At 27.4% G+C, this 27,292-nt stretch overlaps 1 long non-coding RNA gene across 1 annotated transcript; it reads left to right on the forward strand.

Moving 5' to 3' along the window:
- Window positions 1-3,934: 3,934 nt before the first annotated feature.
- Window positions 3,935-13,123, forward strand: LOC139426222 (uncharacterized). The gene is made up of 3 exons (XR_011637447.1): window positions 3,935-4,075; window positions 7,817-7,956; window positions 12,868-13,123. It is a non-coding gene; the product is annotated as an uncharacterized lncRNA (long non-coding RNA).
- Window positions 13,124-27,292: the final 14,169 nt, after the last annotated feature.

A 27,292-nucleotide genomic window follows, 5' to 3' on the forward strand; every position in this document is an offset into this window, starting at 1 on the left:
CAGTTATATTTAAAACTCTACCTAAGATTTTAGAGAAGAAAAAAATAGGTCAAAAATTTTAATTTAAAAAAAAAATTTTTTTTTGCATAGTCAATAGCTCTATTGCATTTTTGGACCTATAGGAAATTTTTTCTTTTCTATTTTATTATTATTTTTATTTATTTATCTTAATTTATATTGGAAATTTAATCTGCACAATTTACATTAAAAAGGAATTTAATAAAAATCTGTTTTGTTTTGCCAAATGCTGGAAAAAGAATTTTTTTTTGGAATATAGAGTGTATTATTTCACAGATAAATAAAAAGATACTTTTTAAATTTATAAATATTTCTCCGTCTTAACAAAAAATATTTCTATACTAAAAGCCTCCAGAGAATATTAAATCCTAAGAGTCGTAATTTTTTTTTCGAAAACAGGAAATCATTCACTTTGGTTCCTTGATATTTTGCTGCCTAATAATAACATTTCTAGGAGCACAGCAATATGTGCCCCAAAGGGAAACTCATAAATAATGGTTTATTCTTATAAACGCGAACAAAAGTCTATTTAATCGGATGTGTTTTTACATTGTTCTTCTTTTCTTTCCCAAATAAACTGTGAATATTTCTTGAAACCATAAGGTTATTATTTTTTAACAATAGCTGAAAAAAGTGTTGTAATTATATTTTTTGGTAAAACATTAGAGCTAAGTATGAAAATTGGCATAATTTTATCATCACATTGAAGATCTCAACGATCAATGAATCATAATTAGCTAAACAGGAAAAAAGGGTTTCTCAAAATTAAGAAAAAATGTATCAAAATAGTTCCTGAAAATACTGGAATTAAGAAACTTAAAATGATGTGATATACTTAAAATTAAAACAGCATTTACTTATTTTCGAGCGAAATACATATTCTCTAAAATTACGTGGAAGGAGAAATGTGTATGAGAAAGATATTTGTTGATTACCGGTAGGATTCAAACCCAGTACAGGCAGGATGCATTGTTTTTATTTCATCAGTTGTTTCATAAGCAGTTTTATAGAATTGCCGGTTCTTTTAGAGCAACCTGGGAATGGAAGACTTTTGATAACATCTCTTTTGGAAAACCAGCTAGCTCCTTTTTAAATAGGCCACAGTGCCCAGATATTGACTGGAGAAAACTTAATTTTCAAAGTCTCCTTTTACGAGTACCGCTGAATCTGACATTTGAATAAAAATATATAATGAAAATTCGCAATCGAAAAATTTTCTTCCGCAATTCAAACCGAAATGCTTCTAAACTTTATTTTTTTATGAAGAACCTTATCTTCCTTTTTTTTTCTTTTATAAAATGTAAGATTTTCTTTAAAACTAATCCTGCGCCCATTAATTAAAAATGGATTAAGAGCGCTAAAAGATTTTAATGTCTCATTTTTACAATTAATCCTTTGACGCAGATAGGCAAAACTATTAATCTTGCATTAAACGCAAGATTTTTAACGTAACATAACTAACGTATTGTAAAGTAATTAAAAATAATCTCCGTACTTTTTTTCTTTATTTTGCATTGATTAAGATCAAAGTGATTGAGAAACATTATATTTAGCATTTATAATAATTTATGGTTATAAAATACAACTCAAAGCCCAGGTGTTTTTCCCTGAATTGAAGACAAAATCTTTCAAACACGACTCATTTCCTAAAAACAATTTTTCCTATTTGCACTTATATAGATCGAAAAGAAGCAGTTATTCATCAATAAAATTTCTTTATTTTATGAAATCAATTAATAAAGTTTTGAATATGGATGAAAAAATCAATCTGTTACAGGTGTAAAAAGGTTAAAAATGTAAATTATAAAGCTCTCCTATTAGAGCAAGCATGTCAGTCAAGAGTGGTTTTAGCTCAATTGCAAAACCAATGGCATATCAGTGATAACATGTCTGATATTAAGAAGGATAAAACCACCGACCTTTGTAATAATCTAACATAGTAATATTGCTGTATTGCTTCTCTTTCACACTCAAGAAATATATTGTATACCTTTCATATTTTGTGACGAATGTTTGTGTCAAGCTTAGTTCAGATGATACAACATCATTTATAACTAATGAACAACATTTTATAATTTATTTCGTACATAATTTAAAAGACATTATTCATAGATGGTTACTGTTTCAAATTATTTTTTTAAAAAATTTAATAATTTTAAGTGAAAAACAATTATTATTAAAAAGTTTGAAATCTTCGGAAATTTTTAATTTCTAAAAATTATATTTTGCACGTATATTTTTTTGCATAACATGTTTTTTATGTTTTTTTAATAACCTGCATACCTACACTAAATCTAATTATCTAATTTTTATCGAAGCGCTTTGTTAATGCTTTTGGTAAAATAAAAAATAAAAATGGCTTTTTTTATCTATGTTCAAATTTGAAAAATGTGACAAAATTTTTTAATTTTATGATGAAAAGGATATCGGCCAAAACCCCTTTATTTTGCGAACTTTTTTTTTGTTCTGTCTTCTATATTTCAAATGTATGGTAATAAGAACCATAAGTTTGAAGCCCAGAATTTCCAGGTAACCGCTACCATACGAACGGAAAATTACTTAAATAATAGTTTAAATACCGCATATTTTGGTTTCTATTACTAAACCTATGTTGTGTTTTTTAACCTGAAATGCCATAACTGTACATTACGGTAATTTAACGGGGTTTTTGTCTTTACATGCAGAATATAAGGAATCATTTTTTTCTGTTTAAAAGTAATAAAAACATTTTCAAATTATATAAAGATTACTGTAATACACTACTTTTATACAAACATTCCTATCCTTTCAATATTTTTAAAAAAAAATTTTAAATTGTTGTAAGCTCTTTCATTTTTTTGTTGAAGTTTTCACGATTCATACAATATTTTTTTTCTAAATGTATGCTAATAAGGACCATAAGTTTGAAGACCAGAATTTCCAGTAAACCGTTACATTATGAAAGGAAAAATTGCCAAATAAATAGTTTAAATACCGTATATTTTGGTTTCTATTACCAAACTTATGTTGAGTTTTTTTTTTCAGGAAATGTCATTATTATACTTTACGGTAATTTTACGAGATTTTTGTCTTCATGTACAGATGATACGGAATCGTTTTTTTTCCACTGAAAAGAAATGAACTAAAACTAAACTCAGTGGCGCGACAGCCCATAGAGGGCCAAGGCCTACTGTGCCCATCTCAGTTTTCTTGACCTTGGGCTCTGGGGTGCAGGAGCAGATGTTCCGGTCAGGTGGTCAGCCGAACGCGGAACCCCCAGTGTTTAGTTCCCAAGCATGCTTGGTACTCATTTATCGACCCACTGAAGGGATGAAAGGCTGAGTAAACCTTGCCCGGTCCGAGGATCGAACTAGGGACCTGTGGCACGACAGCGCGAAGGGCTACCGCTCAGCCACCGGGCGTCGAAAAGAAATGAAAACATCTAAAATAATACAAAGATTACTGTAATACACTACGTTTATACAGACATTCCTTTTTTTCAATAATTTTGAAGCAAAAAAAAAATATTAGTAATTAGTTATAAGCTATCTCATTTTTTCTCAAAATTTTTACGATTAGTACAGAGATCATTGGCTTACGAAACCTTCCAATAGCATATTCTTGTTTCGGTATTCCCCTAATTCAAAGCAAAGCTTTAATATTTATTAATTTCTGGGAAAATAGTAGTGTACACATTGTAGAATAAGTACACGTTGTCTATGAAATGAACAAAGTGAATGGTTCTGAATAGTTGAAGCGCATTTACTTAAACTTCTGAAGGAAGAAATATTTTAGCAGGTGACTACGAGACTGTTACAATGTACTTCTGTTTCATCCTTACTGAATCCTGAATTTCATCACCTGTTATTCAAATTTGGTATGAAAATTTACATTTTCAGCCTTTTAAGATTTAAATGTCCGGAGAATAAGACTGGATTCTTGTCTTTTAGAGCAATGTGTGCGTGATAAGGAAACGCGTCTCAAAGTGAGGTGATGCTTTAGTAAATCAGCAGTCTAATCATACTTTAATAAATTTTCGCATTTAACCCTTTGATGCAGACACCAGTATCCTTTTTATGTATGTATATATATATTTCTGCGCTCTAATTATAAGCAGCAATGTACTTTGTTATTTTTAATTTTAAAAAACAACATAATGGATACTAAAAACAAATTTATTGAATTATCATAAATATAATTTGTACTAAAATATAAAATCCAAAAACATTCAGTTTGAATTCTTATTATAAATACTTACTATTGTTAAATTTCCTTCTCCTTTAACCCTTTGATAAAGACAAGACACCGTAGTCCATTTCATTTATTTTTTCTGACTCTCTAATTTCAAGCAAAAATATATTTTGGTATTTAGAAATTATTAAAAAATAGTCTAACAGTTACTATAAATCTGATTGATTATAAGAATTATATTTGTTCTAAAAATATCAAATCCCAAAATAGTTGCATGAAAAGAATATTTTTTTTTCATTTATATTCAAACGTTTATTAATTATTGATTTTGTAAATTAATGTAATTTGAGTGATGAATAAATGTATGTTTCTCTTAGATCTAAATAAGAAATGCAAGTAAATAAGAAAACTTAGCAAATAAAAAATATTGTTTGAAAGTGAGCCGAGTTTCGAAAATTTTACCTTAAAAGCTGAAAAATGCATTGCTATTTTTTTGCATTTAATAAATTACTAAATTGCCAATTATAATACTTATCGCTTATTTTGACCTGAATTAAACATATATTGAAAAAGTATGAAAAATATGATTAATAGAAATTTTGCGCTCAAGAGACAAAAGAATTATGTATTGGGAACAACAAATTGTAATCATCTATCGGTTCGTTTATTTTAATTAGCAAACCATTTCTACAAGAAAAATAACTCAACTTACGTTAGAGAAATTTACAAATATTTTAGCAGATAATTTTAATGACTTAAAACAACTATTGAATTTTAAAAGGCCGTGAGTTAGTAATATAGTTAGTATTTAATTAAAGATTTCTAAACTATGTTAAAAAAAACTGATTTACTGATTTCCTGTCAAGTCGATACTCTGGTTTACTTTCCTTATGTTTTCCGAGCTTTCTTTCTTTTATTCACTCGCTATATGAAGCATATAGTTCTTCAATTCGAAGATTAAAACTTTGATCAAGATGATTTTGTCGGTGAATGCGTGAGTTATTTGAATTCCAAATTGCTTATAGAGATAATAGCCACAAAAATTTTAAACAAATTCGAAAAAGTTGGGGATTTTACCTTACCAATTATCTTAGAGATAAAACACTGATGACCATTATTATAATTTGTACATTTAACTCTAGCAACATGCATTTAACTCCACTTTTAGCCATAATAGAAAAGAGTTTAAAAGTATAGATATTAAAAGAAATTTTTTTCTGACTTATGACATAAATTTTATATTAATTATTTATGACCTGTCTTTGGAAGAAATATTAAAATTTCTCAAAATGGTAAAACAAGCTTTTAGAAAAGAATATTAATAGAACTTTAAAGTCTAATGTAAGTTTCAAAATATAATAGAAAAAACTTTTATAATGTAAAAATAATTTACACAATGCTGATACTAAGAACAAACTAAATGAAGATGAGCTGACACAGATAAAATTTGTTTAATTTAAACTCCACACATGGTTAAAGTAAATATATTTGTCATTTGAAATGCAATCTAAACGATTCATCATCCTATCGTGCAATGATGAATAGTCCTCTTTAACATCCGTAGAGCTTTCATATAAATAGAAGCAGTTTAATTTCTATCACATCAATCTTCCGAAAGTTTTACTTTGAAATATATAGTCTTGAACATGGCTTACACGCAAGTTGTGTTCAAATATTACTAAAGAGAATAACCTTCCGTGTTTTATTTGGGAAGAAACATTTACTTAGAGTGAGAAAGATGGATGATAAAGTGGCACAAAGAATGGAAGAGGTCATTTGGGAAAATAGTTCTCGAACAAATCGGAAACGAACAGATAAGATACGTCACGGTATAGATGGCTCTCAATCAAGTTTGCAAAGTAGGCAGAGAAATGTATATTCCAATCTGAGTTTTTCTTAAATATTAAAATATTTAAAAAGGAATCTGACCAGCCTGAATATCTTTTTATCTAATAATCGAATCTTCACGTTCTAGGACTCAATCTTAATGGTTCGAGGATGTGATCTCAAATATGTTAATTAAATATTACAAAAAATATTTTAAATTACAATATCAGTTACAGAGACATGCATTATCTGAATAAACATTATTTGTGGATGGATTTGGATTCACGGCTCCAAAAATATAGGAAGATGCCATAATCTGGGAAATATGGTCCCGATAGTTTGGTCAGGATAGCAGTTTAAAGTTTAGACCCCTTAATATAAATTTTACTTTTCATGTATTTCACCAAGTCTAGAGAATTTCTAAAGCAAATTTAAAGTTTTTTTGCCTCCGCAATTATAAAATTCATTTATCTGGTGATGATTCTATGAAAAAAGTAACTTTGAGTAAATATTTATTATTGTTTATTATTTTTTTTAATAACAATAAAAAAATTACATAGTAAAGTACATATTTTGTGCATCATTTTAAGAGAGTAATTTTTGAATAGCAAAATTGCAAATTTAACCAAAATCTGTGTAATAGTTGCTGAGTAATTCATGTAGGAAGAAAGCATTTATTATTGTTCAAACACTTGACAGTATAGTGCGCAAAAATAACCGGAACATCCTGAGTAACGTTTAATCTAACTATTGGATTTTCATGATCTAGGAAACAATCTTAATGTTTCGAGGGAGTTACCTAAAATATCTTAATTAATTAGTGCACACGATATTTAAAGTTACGAAATCAGACATAAAATTGTACTTTCCTTTTAAAAAAATTGTATTCAAAAAATATATTGAAAAAAATAAAAATTTAAAAAAAAAACTAATAATAATTCAAAAGCTGTATTTTGAGAAATTTCCATTTCTCATGAACTATTTAACTCCACTTAATAATTTCCCATCTAATATTTAATTTTTCAAAATGAATCAAAAATTTGTTTACCGTACTATTAATATATATATTTTAAAAATATTATTAAATTAAATGATCAAAAATATTAAAAAATATGCTAAAAGTTATGTTGGATTAGCGAATTTTATAATTGTGCGCAAAAAGTTCAGTTCGCTTTCAAAGTTCTCGAGGCACAGCGAAATACGAAAAAAATAAAATTAATATTAAAAGGTTCAAACTTTGAATAGATCTTCAGACCAAACTCTTGGGGTTATATTTCCCAAATTGTGGCTGCACCTACATTTTGGGGACAAAAATCCACATCTACTGAAAGAAAAGTATGTTCATTCTGAGAAGAGCACTTTTGAGTCTGATTTCTTAACTTAAAATATCGTCTATATTAGCGTATATGAGGTCACCCCCACGAACCATTAAGATTGAGTCCCTGAACGTAAAGATACAATCATTAGATACAAAGTTATACAGGGCAGTCCACTTATTTGTGGGTTTGAATTTATGTAAATATAAATTCAAAGCATGCATGTATTTTCATATAGATTTTCGGGAGATATATTTCATAGCAAAGCTTCAAATATATCGACTGTAAGAACTAAATTTTCTCATAAGAATTATTTTTAACATTTATAAATGATTAAATTCAAATTATAAATATGTTTGGGCTATATATGTCAAAATTAAGCGCTAAAATATATGCCATACAATGCAAAATTTATGCTAGCTGCTCTAAAAGACTACTATAGTAAGAAATTCGTCATGCTTTACTTAAAAGAGACATTTATTTAGAGTGAGAAAGATGGATGGTAAAGAGTCAAAACGAAAGGAAGAGGTCATTTGGTAAAATAGTTCTCGAACAAATCGAAATAGAACTCATAATATATGTCACGATGCAGAAGGATTTCAATTAAGTTTGTAGACAAGGCAAGGTAATGTATAATCCAGAGTTTTCATTTAAACCTTAATTATGTAAAGTTTTCTTAAATTTAAATTTAAGAAAATGTATATTTTTTATGTATTTTCAGGAGGCATATTTCAAAATAAAGCTTTTAAATACATATCTCATAAGAACTAAATTATCTAGTACATAAGAATTATTTAGACTTTTATTTTCAAACATTTTTACTTCAAAATAATTTTATCATTTATATATGTTTTTGAATTCAAACTAAATAAATTTCAATACAGATATTAGGGGTTGTATATTTTGAAATTGAACTTTCAAATACATGCTATGCAATACAACATTCCCGCAGGTTGCGCTATAAAATTACTATCGAGATGAGCCTTACTGGAGAAGAAACATTTACTTAGAGTGAGAAAGATGGATGATAAAGTGCCAAAAAGAATAGAAAAGGTCATTTAGGAAAATAGTTCTCGAACAAATCGAAAGAGGACAGATAATATACGTCACGATATAGATTGTCCCCAATCAAGTTAGTGGAACAAACGGAGAAATGTATTTTCCAGTAAGAGTTTTTAGCTTTAGCTGTCTCATTTTAAACGGACCAATTTATCTCCTTAATCTCTGAGACGTGGCAAACAGAGAGACATGGAACTTAGTAAAGACATTTTTTATGGAAAAAGATTTTTTTTTAGATATAGATATATATATGGAGAATCTAAAATTGAGTATAAAAGTGATGAATTCAAGTTTAAAGGTTCTGCGTTAAATGCCACAGTACTGCTTATTAAGTAAAAATAAAGAAAGTGAACTTTAAATAGATAGTGAGAACTACATAAAATTTGAAAACTTGTAAGTTCGTTTTAGATATAAAATGTTCTATGTTATGAGTATAAACATGGTTTTATAATAATTGAGCCTCATTTTTCTCACCAACTCTCATGATTGATAAGAATTTTTTTAATGAATCATCGTTAATTTTGAATCAAAATTTACAATTATTTATTAAATTAAAAATCCTAAATTTTTTATTGAATTGACAGAGATTTGGTTCAGCGAATTATGCTTCAGTAATCGTTGGCATACAATTTGAACTAAATCAATTTACCCGATAGCCATTGCAACTACATTCACCAACTTCTATTTTGATATTTTTGTTTAATTACTGGTTACTGAAACATCTTCTTAAATTCTTTCGCATAATAAATTTTTCACTAAAAGTGCTGAAAGCTTATTCTTAACTTAAAATTTGCATTTTGCAATTTTTGACAGGACATAGTTTTATACACATCTTGTATTCAAGGCAATTTTAACTTATTAATTGTTTGATAGTTGTAACATGCTAAGGAGTTAGAACGTTTAGATTCCTTTTTGTCCTAAAATAATGAATAAAATAATTGATAATAATGACTTTAAATCATAGAACATAAAAATATGAATAAAATAATAATTACTTTAAAGCTTAGAAACGCAACTTTCAGTTTTAAGACTTAAACATATACTAATCAAAATGTTTCATAACATTTTACTAATTTTAAGCTTATGGCATTTAGAGGAAACACGGTCTTCATTTGCGGTAACTGGATCATCAGATATGATTTATAGTTCCAATAAGAATGCATGGACTAGTCCTCATTTTCATTTGTTTTTATGAATATGAATAATCTTATAACTATCATAAAAATAAAAATTCAGTCAAGTAGCAAAAAGGACAACACATTATTTTTGAAACTTATTATTCAAACTTTCTAAATCATCATTAAAATTCTGAACTGTAATTATGAGAGATAAAAAAATAGACAAAAAATTTTCGAAAATCTACTAAACATTTAGAAACATAGACATCAGTATAAAATCAAATACATCCTTGTGTGAAGATATCTATTTATTTAATAATCGCTCTTACTACTTTATGAAATTTATAATTTTAATTCAAAATAGCTGAATACTGAGATTATCCAAATTAGCAAATGAATATTTAAAATACATTTAAACTCACAGAGAAAATGAAATATGGCCAAAACTACCAGAAATTTGGAGTATTTCTGAATCTGTGAGAACATCAAAAAGCACAGTAACTTTTACCAAAGCCCTTTGATAATGATTCCGTTTTAATCAACAACACAATATGGTTTTATAATATGTGTTAAAATTTTGTAAATGTTATCATGATACAATACAGCATGCCATAAAAACCATTCAATCGGTTAAATTAAATTCGCAGTTTTGCTGTCTTACTAAATATGTGGAATAAGAAATATAAGTTTGAAAAGCAGATTTTCCGGTAAACCGTTATCATATAAACGGAAACTGTTACTATATATGAATGACTTAAACATCGGTATATTTTGGTTTTATTAACAGAAATGTGATAATTTTCTACCAGAAATGTGTTAATTTTCTACCAGAAATCTGTTTAAAATACAGTACTGTAATTAATTGTTTCTCTGTGTATGATACACAGTTGATTAGCAATATTATGACTGCTAAGCAAAGCTTATTTAAAATTTAGATTAATTAGAAAACATGTCTAATTTTACTTTTTTGTGGTCTAGTATAACAAGATGCTAGCAAATATTTTTATAGTTCATTGAACTGTTTTTCCGAATGCTTACATTAAATAGGTTTCATACTTTATTTAAACAAAATAAAGATTACTCTAAAAAGATTAAAAAAATTAAATTAAATAAAATTTTAAAAAAAAATATGAAATACCTTATGAAAAAAAATGTCCTTTATGAAATAAAAATGCCTTATGAAAAAAATGCCTTATGAAAAAAAATGCCTTATGAAAAACAAAGGCTATACTATATTTCTAAAAAAATAGGTCTTATTGTAAGACCTTTGATTGCAAAAAAAACACAAAAAATTTTTTTAACATTGTTTTCCTAATTAAACTAGATTAAATAAAACAGTGCAAATGCGTGTGTTTTTTTAATTGCTTACTGTATCTCTGTAAATACTTAACATGAGTTAAATATTTTTTCAGAGGAGGGCAAAATGACGTTTCATAAGCGTAAATGAGATGCATGTAGACAATATAAAAATAAACAAATCGTTGTTTAAATATCAATAATTAAAAATAAAGAACAAATCAAGACGTGTTTAAACTCGTTTAAAATTCTACGAAATAAATAAATTGCTTTGTTTTGCATTTGGAATAGTTAATCGACAGGGAAAAAACTAGAAAATACTTGGCAAATAAATATCCACTCATTATATGTTAAAATGTAATTTTAATTCGTAAGACAATCAAATATTTAAAACATTTACTTAAAAATACATTAAAAAATAAAATGTTAAACAAATTTAGAACATAGAAATTTTAATACATATTTTCTTAACATAAATTTCTCAAATAGTACATAAGTTACATGAGTTAGCTTCGATTTATTAGAAATCTAAAATCTTATCATTCATGTTTATTTTTATTCTGTTTTAGAAAAAGAACTATATATTTTTTAAATAATATCGATACTATTAAAATTAAGAGTTTGTCAGTGCGTCAATCAAACTCAAGGACCATCTATAAGTTGAGATACGAATTGAAAGAAATAATTTTAGCCCCAATTCTAAAAATTGTTCAAAAATTTTATTTAGATCATTCTTTAGAGCAGTGTGAAGAGGAATTTTCTCATTAATTTAAACTACAATCCAGATCATTCACTTTCATGAAATATTTTAAAGATAACAGTGATGTCAGTTAGCTTATAGCTTTCATTGATAGAAGAAGTATTTATTATGCATTCATCAATATTTAATACTTTTTTATTTGATATACAAGAAAAATGTGATCAACATGAACGAGGTAGCATATTCAGACTTCATTCCAAAACTATAATTTCTGAAGTTATCCGTAACCACGTATTTATTAATTACTTTCTTCGTAGTTATATTTTCAAAGCGTTTTTACATAAAACTAAGCAATTTAAATTCATCAATAAATAGAATAAATAAAAAACATTAGGTACATACTGAAAAATATTAGAGAAACGGTAGAAACGTAAAAATTTGCCGTAATATTAACACTAATGATGCGTTAATAGTTTTGTTGATGAGTATCAATAGAAAATAGAATAATCTATGAGTAAGCAAAAGTAATGGAAAAATAGTATTATTTCGTTTAAGAGAAATGTAAAAATTTACCATACTAATATTATCACCAATGACGTTTCACTAGTTTGGGTAATAAAAACTAGTGCACTGAGGAAAAAAAGTACTGTCGAAACAGCCCCAAAATGTGGTAAATTTACCGTGTTCTCTCACTCTAAGGGAAGCAGAAACACACAGTAATTTTTAACATAGATGATTTAGTAATAACTTTTTGTAAAATTGCGTGTGAAATATGGTTTTATTATAATACTGTTTTGTAGGAAATACAGTAAAATTTGGTCATTTCCACAAAATAGTTAATTTTAACTGTTCTGGAATATCAGAAAAAGCAAAATAAAATCAGTTTGATTTAGAAATTTGTTTTCTAACTTTGATTGGTTAATTTTTTTTCCAATGTAAGCAATCAACTAGCATCTACCAACGTTTAAATTTTAAAAAAAAATATGCGTATTTGTAAACTTTACAAATGTTTGGACAAGGTAGAATTAATCAGTAGCTTAAATGTTATGTATCAAAACGTACCAACATTCAAGGTAGTGGTAGTGGTTTCAAGTTCATCATTTATTTTTATTTATTTATAGATTTATCTATATTTATTTTTTTACAAATTTATGTATATTTGCTTATTTATAGATTTATCTATATTTATTTGTTTACAGATTTATGTATATTTGTTTATTTATAGTTATTTATATTTGTTTATTTATCATTATGCACAAATATGCAACAATACTTTAAGCACAAAAGTATGTCCATGAATGTGTAAAAATATATAATTACTTAGAATAATAATATTTTTTTCTAATAAATCATTGCTTTACAGGGACCTCTCTGCCCAAGAAATCTCACCTTTCCAACAGACGCTATTTAATATGGAGGTAGCAGGCTCGAATCTCCTGTAACCTAGCAATTCCTAAGCTATTTGCTGTGTATACAAAAAACTTATTATTTAAATGAGTAAATAAATCCCACTGGCCCATAAAATATGCATAAAACAAACACAGTTGCTTGATCTATTGGAGTTTACTTTCCTTATAAAACTTTAAAGCACCATTTAAATTCATTGTCTCTTTGTGATAGTTAAGAGATGTATAAGGAAAATAAATATTTAAACGTCAACTAACTTTTGTCAACCATTTAAATGAACTTTCATTCTAAATTATTCGTAGAAGTGTAAACATATTGAAAGATCTATTCCTGATTTTTAGTAATAGGCTTAGATGTCAAAATATTTAAATTACCAAATAAATACTGTAAAGATAAATAGCTCTGATAACATTTTGGTAATTTTATCGTGTGTAAAAATTATTTATTATTAAATTTACTTTCAAATTTTGTATTTTTATAAGTGTGTAAATTTAAGAAAAATATGTTTAAAATTGGAATTCCAAGTAAACCGTTACAATAATGATCAAAATATTTACAAAATGAATTGTTTACCATAAATTTAGGTTTAATTACCAGAATTTTGTTTATTTTTTCAGAAATGTTTTTTCAAGCATGGTAATTTTTTCCTGGCTTTTTTTATCATGTGATGTTACGGTAATTAGAGAAATTTCAATATAAATACTGCTAAAAGAGGTTTTTAATGGTCTCTCAAATGAGATAAGTAATGGGGAAATTTCATTGATGGTGATAAATTTTGTCTCTGAGTTGGCCCTCTGCAACAGCTATGTGGCAAATGAAACTGAATGTGTTTACTTTTATTTTGATGGAATGAACAATGAAAAACATTTTTTTAATTAATTTAACTAAGCAAAGTCACCCCGAAAAAGGCAAATAATAATAATAAAAGTAATAAATTGAAATTATGATTGCTTATGAAATCTGTCGGTACATGCCTTTCAATTCTTTACATAATTTCATCGTGTTATTCATTACTGATTTGTTTACTATTTTATTTTCATCTCTTACATTGTAATATTTTCATTCTAAAATTACGGTAAAGTAGCCGGAATCAGTCTGCACATCCCATCAGCCTTAAAGTTTACGGTAAAGAACAATTTTTACCTTGCGGTTTAAAAATTGTTTACAATTAGTAAACAATTTAGTAAACAATTTAGTATGGTTATAATAACCGTAAAAATAAAGTTATACAATTTTGAACAATTTACAACTAGCATGGTTTCTAAACCGAAAGAAAGAAATTTAACTCGACGTAGGAACTAGGCTTTCTGTTAGGTAATAAGTAGAGGAGAGTGCTGAACACTTGAAACTCTTAATGCGCTGAAGAGCATGGAGGAAATATTGTGAATGAAACTCATGTGTTTACTTTTATTTTGATGGAATGGACAGTTAAAACATTTTTTTAATTAATTTAACTAAGTAAAGCCACCCCAAAAAAGGAAAATAATAATAATAGTAATAAATTGAAATTATGATCACTTATAAAATCTGTCGGTACATGCCTTTCTGTTCTTTACATAATTTCATAGTGTTATTCATTACTGATTTGTTTACTATTTTATTTTCATCTGTTGCACCGTTAGGATTTTCATTCTAAAATTACGGTAAAGTAACCGGAATCAGTCTGTCCATCCCATAAACAGTAAAGAGCAATTTTTACCTCGCCGGTTTTAAAACCGTTTACAAGTAGCACGGTTATAATAACCGTAAAAATAACGCTGCAGTTTTGAACCATTTACAACTAGCATGATTTCAAAACCGAATGGAAGAAATTTAACTCGACGTAGGAACAAGTCTTGTTGTTAGGTAATAGGTAGTGGAGAGTGCTGGACACTGGAAACACTTCATGCGCTGAAGAGCATGGAGGAGTATATTGTAGTTTCAAAGCTGGGACTCGAACCGAACCTCACTTTTGTCGGTCAGGGGACTGACAGATTTCCTATCGCTGCTATAATACGTGCGCAGTTACAAGGAACTAATGGCTTCCTTAGGTGGGCTTACTTGATGTGATAACAGTAAGGTTGCTTAACCATATTAGGTGAAAGCAGTTAATAAACAGTTTTTCTCACAGTTAACAGTATCATCACTATCTTATTTAGGATTATTTGACTGTTTTGTTTGAATATGATAAAATGTCAATTAAATAAATTGTTATTTAACCATTTTTTTCGAGAAATTTCTAGCAAAGTACGAAGAACGGGTATCTCTATATAAAAAGACTCAAACTAATCGCTTCATATAAATGCAGATTCCAATTTTTTTTTTCCATTGTCCAGAATTCTTTCACTTTCCCATCATTAAAACATCCATTTCCTACAGAAAACTATTTTTTAATTGATTTGTATCATAACTTAGAAATAATTAGTATAACAGCTTTTCCTGTCATGCAGTATGGATAACTTGACCAATGTAAAAATGAACAAACGATTCTTTCTCCAACGAATTAATTTAAATTTTTGAACAACTTTTAGGATCGGGGGTGAAATTTGACCCTTTCATCTTCTATTCGAATTTCAGAACACTGGCACAAATGATTCTAGAGTTATAAGAAAGACACCAAGACGAACAGGCAAATTCTTTATTCACACACAAATGCTTCACTCTAACACTGAAAATCCTTGCATCAATAATCTACAACTGCAGAGATCACATTTGTTTACGTTTATGTTGAAGGTAAATTTTTTGTGAATATTTTACACATTTTTACCCAAATTGTTAAAAATTAAAATAAATTGGAAAGGATAAAAACATACTAAATTGTATAATCATGAATCGCTACATAATAGAACAGATATATTAAATATTCTGTTTTATCAAATATCTTTTGTCAAATTTTAGGACGTTAGCTTAAATTGTTATAAAGTAAAAAAGACACTCAAACATGCAGACAAATTCTTCACTCCAATACTAAAAAATCATTGCATTAATGACCTACAGTGGCAGAGGTCACATTTCTTTGCTCTTATGTAAAATGCACGTTTTTTAAGGATATTTTGTAAATTGTTAACAAAAGATGAATACGTACATAATTCTGAAAACAGCTATCACAACAAAATAGTAGCATAATAGAACAGATATATTAAATACATGCTAATAATTCTGTTTTATCAAATATCGTTTGTCAAATTTTAAGACGCTAGCGTAAATTGTTATAAAGTAAGTAAAGACACTTAGACATGCAGACAAATTCTTCGCTTAAATACTCAAACTCAATGCATTAATAATCTGCAGATTCAGAGATCACATTTCTTCATTCTTATGTAAAATGTAAGGTTTTTTGTGATTATTTTGCATATTGTTAACAAAGGATGAATACATACTAAATTGTGGAAACAACTATCTCAACATAATAGTAGAATATATATTAAATAGAACATTTGCTTTAAGTTTAATGTCAGGATAAACGTGTTTTGGATTCCCAGAAGGAAAACATTGTATAAGAAGGTGATTCCAGTAAGAATCACGTCTCACTCTGTGGAATACCCAGGGACAGAAATAAAGAATTCAAGCCACAAACAAACTTATTTGGCATTCCTTTCGCAATCCTGCACGAAACATACAACTCAAGCATGCGTTGTAGTTATATCAGAAGCTATTACTAATGTCACAGATTTTGAAAGATAAGATTATTTTTCAATAATCCTTCATTCAGTAGCTCTATTACTATAGATAACAAAAAAAAGGTAGGTGAAGGTTCTTTTAACATATTTCAGTAGATCTGAATAGCTTTTGACACACATTTTTGTTTTGCAAAAGACATGAAAAAATAACAAAGGATTGATTAATTTTTAGTTCGATTAATATAAGCAAACTATTGTTTATTTAAGTCATAAATATATTTATTGCCTATTATTTCGAAAAATTATAAANTTGCTTAAATCTAAAAATAAAATTAAAAAATTATATATATATGTTACCGGCAAAGTATGAAATAAACGTCCTGATGAGGTTATTATGTAAATGATGAGCAATGTGCATGTTACTGTGAATGACCGAAATCGGTGTTTGTTGACTTTCACCGATGAATGTTGACAATCACATAGTCGCCTTGGGGAATATCCGAAATATTTATTATATCCGATTTGATTGATATTAATTTATTCGTGGATATAATTACATTTATTCGATATTGTAATACTTACTGACGACAGATTACAAGAAACATCAGTGTTTGGAGTATCGGGCAAATGTATAATGGGCAATGTAACTTGACCTTAAAAAAACGTCAGCGTCATTCACAGTAACATGCACATCATTTACATAATGACCTCATCAGGACGTTGATTTCATACTTCGCCTAAATAGCATCCGGCATTATATATAATGCCTAGGACATTTGTGAAATATAAATCATTTCATACTTTGCCGGCTAGTTTTAGGCATTATATATAATGCCGGATTTCGTACTTTGTCGGTAACATTTATATGTATATGCGTTATACACGAAGTTTTCCAACACATTTCAAAATTTGTACCAAATTATTACCTAACCTATTAGACTATAGAGTATACTTTTAATCCAAATTATTGCACAGATTTCAATGTACTGAAAATACCTAATGAAAAATTTGCGAAACATTTTCCCATAATATGAGAAAAGAGCACATTATTCAAACTTTTTAGTAATAAAAATTTAAAATCTTGCAAAAATTAGAAAATACAATTTGTAGAACTAAAAATAGAGAAATTCAAACTTGGTAAAATCAGATATTTTATAATACGATAAAGAAGAATTATTAAATTACATACTTCCCATTTGCTTTAATGAGTTAATTTTTAGCCAAGCATTGATTTCGAGTAATGGAAAGCTGTAATTACCAGGAAACTTTACAATGCAGCTCCATTGAATCTAACTTTAAACACGCTTCATATCCTTTTCTAAAAGTTACTAAACAGAGGGCTTTTAATACCTCTGAAATTAGTTTTGCAATGGCAGTTGAAATAGATTAGCGAGTTGTAATTGGAATCGAAGTGTTTTAGCAAGTCCCGAGAGTAATGAGGCTATTATTGCATCGAAACAAATCCAGTGGGGGAGCTTATAATCACTCCTATTCATTCAAATAAGCCAGTAAAATCACTCGGGACTGCCTATCATCGACTGCAGAAAAGAGGCAGTAAATTATATCCTAGAAAAGAACAGACGCATTGTTTTCGATTTCGACAAAATTAGAAAGTAAATTTCCAAAATTTTTTCAACATTTTATTTTTTTTATTTCAATTGGTGGGGCATAAGAATAGTGAAAAAATAAAACGAAAAAACACCATAACAAAATGGAATAAAATGAAGAAAGTCATCGTCTTCAAAAGTTATCCATCACGCAAATCTTGCAATCTCAGAGGAGTGTCTTTCATGCTGGATCTCTCAAAATACGATGTCGACAAAAAGGATAGTTGTATGTAACTATATAAAGTAAGTGTTCTCCCACACAGACACGTCCTTTTATCTGAATCGGAAATGAACCATTGTATTCCGGCGTGCCTTCTCCGATACTGCAACCTTCCCCGCTTACTCCTATGCTTGGATTGCACTTAGCTCATTCCCCTAGTTATGATAAGGACCATATTACCATTAAATAGTTACATGGAAGTTGTTAAAGTAGTAAGGCATTCAAGAACAATTTGGTTGCAAGAATTGGGTGCCTTTACGAACAAGAAAATGTTTGAAAAAATACTAGTCATTAAAGCAATTTTGCTTTAAGATGAATTATTTAATTTCCGTAATATCAGGCAAATAAGACTGTTCTGTAGCACCTGAGTTGCGCTCAACTTACGTTCTTGATTTTACCAGAAAGTGAAGAATCTCTCTGAAAACATGCTGTCTCTTTAAATAAAATGCGCGTTTGCGACGTTCCAAAGCATAATTAAAAACAGTTGCTTCTGCTGAATGCCAAGAATGTTTAATTTTTGTTATTCAAAGAGAAAGTTTTGCGTCGAAGAGAAATGCCAATATTAATATAGCTCAATGCTAAGCTCTCGATTGATTACTAAAATTATTTTTTCCCTTAATAAAAAAAACCTGTTACTATGAGAATAAGGTTCTTCTTTATAGGAAACAAGTTAATGGATAAATATATTAAATCTCAATAAAAACACATTTGTAAAAGCATGTTTTTTTTCATGATAACATGTTTTTCATACCATTTGTACGTTTAACCATTAAGTAGCTTTACATTTTAAATCAATCTTTTCAATCAACTTTGTTCTTGGGAGACAACACTAATGTTAAAAATGGTTTTTAAGCAGTATCTTTCATAAAATCATAATTGCTTTCAAACAAAACTGAAAGTTTAGGATTTCATAAAAAAATTATTGGGTAATTATTTTAAAAAAGATCAATCCTACGTCACCGTTCAATGCATACATTCAATTATAATTTAGCATCCATTTTCACTTTTATCATTTAAATTTTTTTATATACCTTATACATCTTATTTAAATTTTCTAATTGTATTCGGTACTTTTAATAATTTTACATATTATTGGAAAATACCAATTATTCTTTAATTAAGTTATTTAATTTTAAATTAACATAATTCAATTTTTTTATATGACTTATGCGTCTTATTTAGATTTCTAATTGTATTCGGTACTTTTAATTCACTTTACTTACGATCGGAAAATACCAATTTTGTTTCAAGTAGGTTAATTAAATTTTAATTTTCAACTTCAATAAAATTGAATTTAAATTTTCAACTATTTGTATTAAGGAGGAAACACTAATGTAAAAAGTTGTCTTCGAGGCAGTATATATTTGATAAAAACTGAATTGTTTTCAAATATAACTGAAAGTCAGTGTTTTTATGGAAAATCATTGGGTAAATATTTAACAAAGATAAGTTTTTACGCAATCCCATGTCACACTTCAATACAAACATGCAACTATAATCCAACAATCATTTTCTATTATATTACATAAAAATATTATAGTCAATAATATTCCGAACAAACTAATAGTTTTAAAATACAGAAAGTTGATCGAAGTTTAAGTAATTTACGGTCCAAGTAATTTTGAGTGATTTACGTTCAAACTGCAGCTCAACGTCACCCATTCGAATATTTAACTATCGCAAGCACATTCTTCTACATTATTTATGGTAGTTTTCCCACCTTTTGTCAAGAATGGAATGATCATTATTTCAATTATCTGCCAGACTTGGTAAGGTAAACTGAGGAACGTGTCTCACCTAATGGAGGAGAATTATCGTTCAGAAAAAACTCCATAGTTTTCTCCCATCCGTTATCTAAATATCCGTTTTTTTCCTACTACTTAAAAAAGGAAAAATTATTAGCTGATACTTATTACTGTTTAAGAATATCAAGCTATTTTTAAATGAATCATGGCTTTGATAATTGTGGGCAAAGGAAAAGTTTGCTGTTAAAGATGATTATAAAATGTTGATTATAAAGATTACATATTTGTTTTTGCCTCTGTTTTTTATATATTCTTCAGGAAATTTGAAATTGTTTTAGAAATCTAATACTAGACTTTAGTGTGTCTACATCCCACGCACGTGTATATTGAAAATAACGTACATATAGAAAATAAATTTATCTAATGCATGTAAAAAATATTTTCATTCTCAAAAACAAATTTTAAAAAAATAGCTTTAAAAACATTTTGTTCAGAAATTTTATATGAAGTTAAGGAAATACGAAGCAAATCTTTATTTGATACATTAGACACAGACTTCCTGTCCTGTTCTTCAAATCATATTTCTGTGTCAAGGGAAAAAGTTAAATGCGTTTGACATTTGAAGNAAGTACTTACGTAGCATAAAAATATCTTTTGTGATGTAACTCTTTCGAAAGTACATAAAAATGGTAGCCAGCAGGGGTGGGCATGTAGATATATTAAATACACCTTGTGAGCCACCTAGGAACCAAATTTAGAACCCGACACTCGAAATTTTCGCTCTGTTACAATCTTACCCTGTCACAATTGACCCCACTCTCCCCTATTCTTCAGGAAATTTGAAATTGTTTTTGAAATCTAATACTAGACTTTAGTGTGTCTAATTCCCACATACGTATATATTGAAAATAACGTAAATAAATTTATCTAATGCATGTAAAAAAATATTTTCATTCTCAAAAACAAATTTAAAAAAAAATAGCTTTAGAAACATTTTGTTCAGAAATTTTATATGAAGTTAAGGAAATACGAAGCAAATCTTTATTTGATACATTAGACACAGACTTCCTGTCCTGTTCTTCAAATCATATTTCTGTGTCAAGGGAAAAAGTTAAATGCGTTTGACATTTGAAGTCTTTCTCCTTTCATTCAAGAGAATATTCTTAGTATAAATCAATTCGGAGGTCAACAATATGACAAATGTAAGATTGTGACTGGATGAAACGAAACAAAAGTCTGCTGATTCGATAAATTTAACAAAAAAAACTTTGGAATAAATCATTTCCAACTTATTTCTTTTCATAACAAGAAAAAGAAAACAAATTGCTTTTAGTATAAAATAAGCCTAACATAATTTTGTTTTGCACATTTTTGAATAAATTCGAAAATATTAGTTTTGGATAGACGGCATTGTCTTAGCTATGCTATCTAATATTTATTTTTTTTAATGAAATTTTACAGAACAAAATACTTTTGTTCGCCACAGTTTTTAACAGATTTGTAAATAATATTCTTATTTTGTTTATAAATTAATTATACTCGGCCTTGTGACCGTATGTGTAAAATTCATTACAGTTCAACTATGGAAGATTAAACTAAATTAAATATTTTCCAATTTATTTAATAAACAAATTGGACCTACAAATTTGAATCTTAAAAAAATTCATATCCAAAAGAAGTTTAACCTTCTCCGTAAACTAAGAATAAATATATTTTTCGGACATAATAGTAATTAGTAGACAACAAAAAAGTTCATTTTTAAAAATTTAAGGAGACTTTTTTAAACGGCATCTCAGTTGAACAAAGCACTCATTTCTTGTTTCAAGAGACAGACAAAATTTATAAGCATTAATGTTAATTTTTTTTTTGCTACCGGATTTTTTTTTAGTACGAAATATTTTTATATAAAAACAATAACAAACAAAATTGTTTTTAAATTATTCCCTTTCTTCTGCTAAAGCGAGTTTCTCCATTACTTATCTATATATACATTGTCCAGTTTTACTCTAGTAGGCTTGTTTTATACAAGGGAATCATAACAATGAGTTTACGGTTGCAACTTTTTAAGCGTTAAACTCATCTAACACAGGTGAGTGTAAGACATTTTCCATAATGGTTTGTACATCCAACTACAGACTTAAAGTTTCTTGGTTCAATTTCAGCTGTTAACAAGCTTTCAGTGCAAAATATTATAATAGTAGTATCATAAATTTTACATGGTTAAAATAAAATTAATTTTATAGAGTGTTCATTTAGTAATTTTTACTTAACTAGTAACTTTTTTTATAAATGTAAAACTTAAACAAAAGAAACGTTAATTTTAGTTTGTTGGAAATTTTTGTCAGGCATACAATAATATTGTTAAGTTCGTTCACCAGGAGTTAATACTTAGCTCCACCTCCTCGACTGAAAAGTTCATTTCAGAGCGGGAAGGTCTCCGCGCTTGAAATGGAAACAACTCGTAATGAGCGCCAAACACAAACAGGGAATTCTTTTTCAGTCACTTACTTCGCTTTATCATCTGTTATTATACCTTTCGTTACTCTAGATAATTAAATATATTGCAACAAAATGTCTAAAAAAAGACCAACTATTCACTCAAAATTGAGAAAAATCATTAAATTTATAAAATATTTAATCTTAAAAAAATGCTCATAAAAATTACGAAATAAATATTTTCTCTTACGATCGCCAAATAGCAACCTTTTTCAGGTTTGTTCTTATCCTTCTCCCAAAAATAGCGAAATAGTATCGTCGAATACCACGTGATGAAGGCGGAGTCTAGCGCCAACTCCTGGTGAACGAACTATATTTACAAATAGTTGTAGTTATTGTTGAGTCATTAATTAAGATATAAATGAAAATATTTTATTTATGCTTGAGTTTCAGACTTTACCGTTTTATACTAGTGACTCATAACAATACGTTTGTGTTTGCAACTATGTTAAGATTCTTAACTCATCTTAGTTTGTTTTACGACCTTTAACGAAAGGGCTATAGCATCCAGCTAGGGACATAAAAGTCTCTGGTTTTATTTCAGCTGGCAACAAATTTACAGTATAAAATATTGTAATAGAAGTATTATAATGTTATTGGTTATTAAGAGTGAATTTCAAACAGTTTACAGAGCGTCTCGATAGTAATTTTTTAATTAACTAATAACTTTTCTTTAAAACACATAGTAATTGTTTTTAAAAAATTGAAATAATTTTTGTGAGACAATTTTCAGGTATAAAATAATATTTCATTTATGATTAGCTGTATTTTTTATGGGTCATTCATAAGATGCAAATAAACATACTTTTTTTTTGACTCAGCAATAAAATAATTTGGCTTATTTTTTTACAGTATTTTTTGTTTTTACCGAAATGTTAAAAATATTGGAAGACTCACGTTATGTGCAAGTACTATTTAATTATTGCTATATTACTTTTTTATGAATTTAGTACTTTTGAAAATCAGACAAAATTGTAGAACACAGAAATTTTTCATGCTAGTGTTATTTGAAACACTATTTTTGACTGATTGAAAAAGTAAAGTAAGTATTTCCGATGAACATAGATATTATCTTTAGAATTGCTAAACTGTACAGAAATGTTAAGAATGTTGGAAGGCTGGCGTTGTGTGCAAACACTATTCAATTATTGCTATATTACTTTTTTTTAATGAATTTAGTACTTTTGAAAATGAAACAATATTGTAGGAAGTCTCGCGTAGATAAAGATATTTATTTTCCAAATTTAATTATCCCTTTTTGAAACATAAAATAATAAGAATTTAAACAAAAAAAAATCTGAGTAAATTTTATTCATAATTTTTTAAAATTCTTTAAATCTTTCATATGGGATACTTCAAATAGCTGTTCAAAAGTTGTAAATTAAGTACTTTTGTTTAAAGACTCAAATATTTGAATGTTATAAGAAAAATCCTGACTTATGTGGGGAAAAAATGAAATCAGTTAAGCTTATATAAAGGAAATCGATTCGTTTCATCTGTAAGAAAAATCTCCGAAAAAAAGTCAGCAAATCTGAGAAGAAAATCATGAGTGGAAAAAAAATGAAGAACTTTTCGTGTGAGAGATCACGTAATATTTGAGTGAATGCTTCTTCCAATAATCTGTGACAAGAATTCTTTTTACTCATGCAAGAATTTTTCTGATATTCTTTCTAAACATCTTTATTGAATGTGTACTTCAAAACGCTAATAATTAAATAAAATATTTTTTTTCAGGATATTCCATATTTTGTTTGCCATTATTTAAAAATTGAGGAAGAAATATTTATATTAAAAAAATATATGTTTCAAAATATTACATACTTAAAAAATCTCAGAATATCAGTGCAAATAGTCAATATAATTCAAAAAACTGTTATGCTCTTTATCTAATGTATTTAACGTGTTTACTTAATTACATTAAATTGGAAAAGAAAATATTCATAATTTGAAAGTAAAAAACTAATTTATATAATTTATTGCGCAACAAAAATATCTTATTACTGTCATTAATTTTAGTTTTAAGATAATTTTAACTGCTATCTTTTGTAGTTCATAATCAATGAAAAATAATCAAATAATCAAGTTTATACAAATAACAAACTAGTTATATTCAGTATTCATTTAAGGCCATTATATATATCCTCAATATTTATCGTACGTTTACTGAAATATATATATATATATATATATATATATATATAAAAGATTCAAGATCTTATTATTATTATCATTAACTTCTCTTTTATTAACTTACACTTCAAAATTCTTTGTTCCGATCTTGTAAAAGCTAAAATTAGTAAAATTTCCCCAAATAAAAAGAATGATTTAGATAATTTATATTTCGTTATTAACTTTCAAAACCCTATTTTTGATAAGTTGAAATTTCATAATATTTTTGAAAATATTAAACATTTATTTCCATTAAAAGATTTTAACATAATTAAAAGCTTAAAAAATTTCCTGGTAGAACTATATTTAATTCTAATATTTAATTCTAATGATTTAATTCTAATGATTAATTAGCAAAAATTTAAGGAGGATTGATGTATCCGATAATGAATGTCACTGTTAAGAAGAGAAATATTTTGATTTTGTTGATAAACATCATAAACATATTATTACTGGTAATTCAAATATTATAGAAAACTTAGAACTTGAGAATTTAATAATAAAAAGCACAAAATTTAGACCATCTTACAAAATACCAATTAATAAATTGTAAAATACTTTCCCTAATGATCTCAATAGTTTCTGTTTAAATATATCAAACAGCTTCTCTTTACCTTTAGGTATGTTAATAGAATGGAAAATGGGGTGTTTATTATAAGTTTAAAAACTTTGTTTCCAGTAATATGGATAATTTAAATATCAGTAACAATTCAACAATTTTTTCTAAAATTGTTCAATCAACAATGATGCTACAAATTATTCCGAATTTTTTTTTGTATTTGCTTAATGCAACTACAAAAAAAAATTTGCAATTACCTTTATAGACAAAGCTAACAATAATTATGCAATCTTCAGTAAAAAATTCCATGTTGAGCTTTTAGATATGGTATTAAAAATAGTAAAAATTTTAAGCTTAGTAATTTAAATAATAATATTGTTATTAAAGCAATTTTGGCTGTATATAAGAGATTAAAAATTGAGATTAGCAATATGCAGTTCCCTTTTTTAATTATCAGTCCTAAATTTCATAAAATTCCTATAAAATTTGTAACAGTCATATGTGAATCTAATGCTTACCTAACTAAACCAGGCACCATTTTCTCGAACCTAAATAAAATTATTAACTATGTAATTAAAGAAGGTTTTTCTAGGATTATCACTAATAATCAACCGATTTAAGAATTTATGAAACGTAATAATATTAATTGTTTTGAGACTTTTGGTATCCAGGATCTTTTCAATAGCATTCCCCTTTCTAAGCTAAAAGATCTCCTTTTGAATTTTGAATTATGATTTTAACAATATCCTTAACTGAGACTTCGATTATTGGGAAATTCTAATTATTTTGTCTTTTTAATCATTGTCTTTACAGTGGAAAATATATTTTTCTTCAAATTGATGGAACTGATCCAATTTCCTCTCTTTTAACTAACTTATTTTTGCACTATTATGAAAAAAATATACTCTTAATATAAATTAGTATTTAAATTAATTGATGATTTAATTTTCAAGATTATGCTATTTTGTTAAATAATATTTACCCCGAGAAATAAATCTTGATTCGCAATCATGATGATAATATTAAATTAAATTTTTTTGATTTGGGTATTGTAAAGGAGGAACATATCTGCTTTGTTGATTTATACTGTAAAAGAAATGATTTTCATTTTAATATAAATAAATTAATTACTTGGAATTCTATTGTTTCTAAAAACATCTATTTAATTACCATTTTCAATCAAAAGAATAGAATTAAAAGAATGTGTAGTAATGTTTATTTATCCGAAAAACAAATAGACAAACTCTTTCAAATTTTATAAATAAAACAATGGCTATATACCCACAATTAAAGTAATTAAATTCTGCATTAAATTAATTAGTTGATTGTATGTTGCTCTGCATAAATTTACTAAAAAACTTCTTTGTTTATTTATGCAATTTTAACCATGTACAAATCCATTTTGGGCAAATCCGTGAGTAAAATTTAGTGCAAAACAGGCAATTCGTGTTTCTTTTTTACTCTCTCTTTCTAATTCTTTACTCTCTCTTTCTAATTCTTTACTCTCTCTTTCTAATTCATTGTATTTTTTTTCTTAAATAAAAGTTAATTTTCTGAAAAGTCCAAAAGTCTTCTGCCCCTGAACATACGAGAGAAACCTCAAGTGACCACTTGCAAAGCGAGATAAACAAGTCTGCTGGCTTCTAGGTCCGTCAAAAGGTCACTAAATGCAGGACTGCTCAGGCTTCGCCCGAGCATATTCTAAACTGTATCGATTTTAAGATCGATGAGGTTTTTTCAAAACCTCATCTGATTTTAGACTTTCTGCTCATTTTTGGACTTATGGAATTGGTCTAATTAATATGGACCTCTTGGGGATTAGAAACAACAACTAATTTCCTGAAACTATTAATTATCAACTTCCTTAAATTGTCCAGTATAATATTACCTTGCGCACATCCATATTCGGGCCATCCTTGGTAACTAACAAATCAAACGCAATTCAGTATTGCAGTAAGAACGGCGCTTTAAAACAAAACTTCTTAC

Source organism: Parasteatoda tepidariorum, chromosome 8 (assembly GCF_043381705.1).
Source record: "Parasteatoda tepidariorum isolate YZ-2023 chromosome 8, CAS_Ptep_4.0, whole genome shotgun sequence".
Taxonomy (NCBI): Eukaryota; Metazoa; Arthropoda; class Arachnida; order Araneae; family Theridiidae; genus Parasteatoda; species Parasteatoda tepidariorum.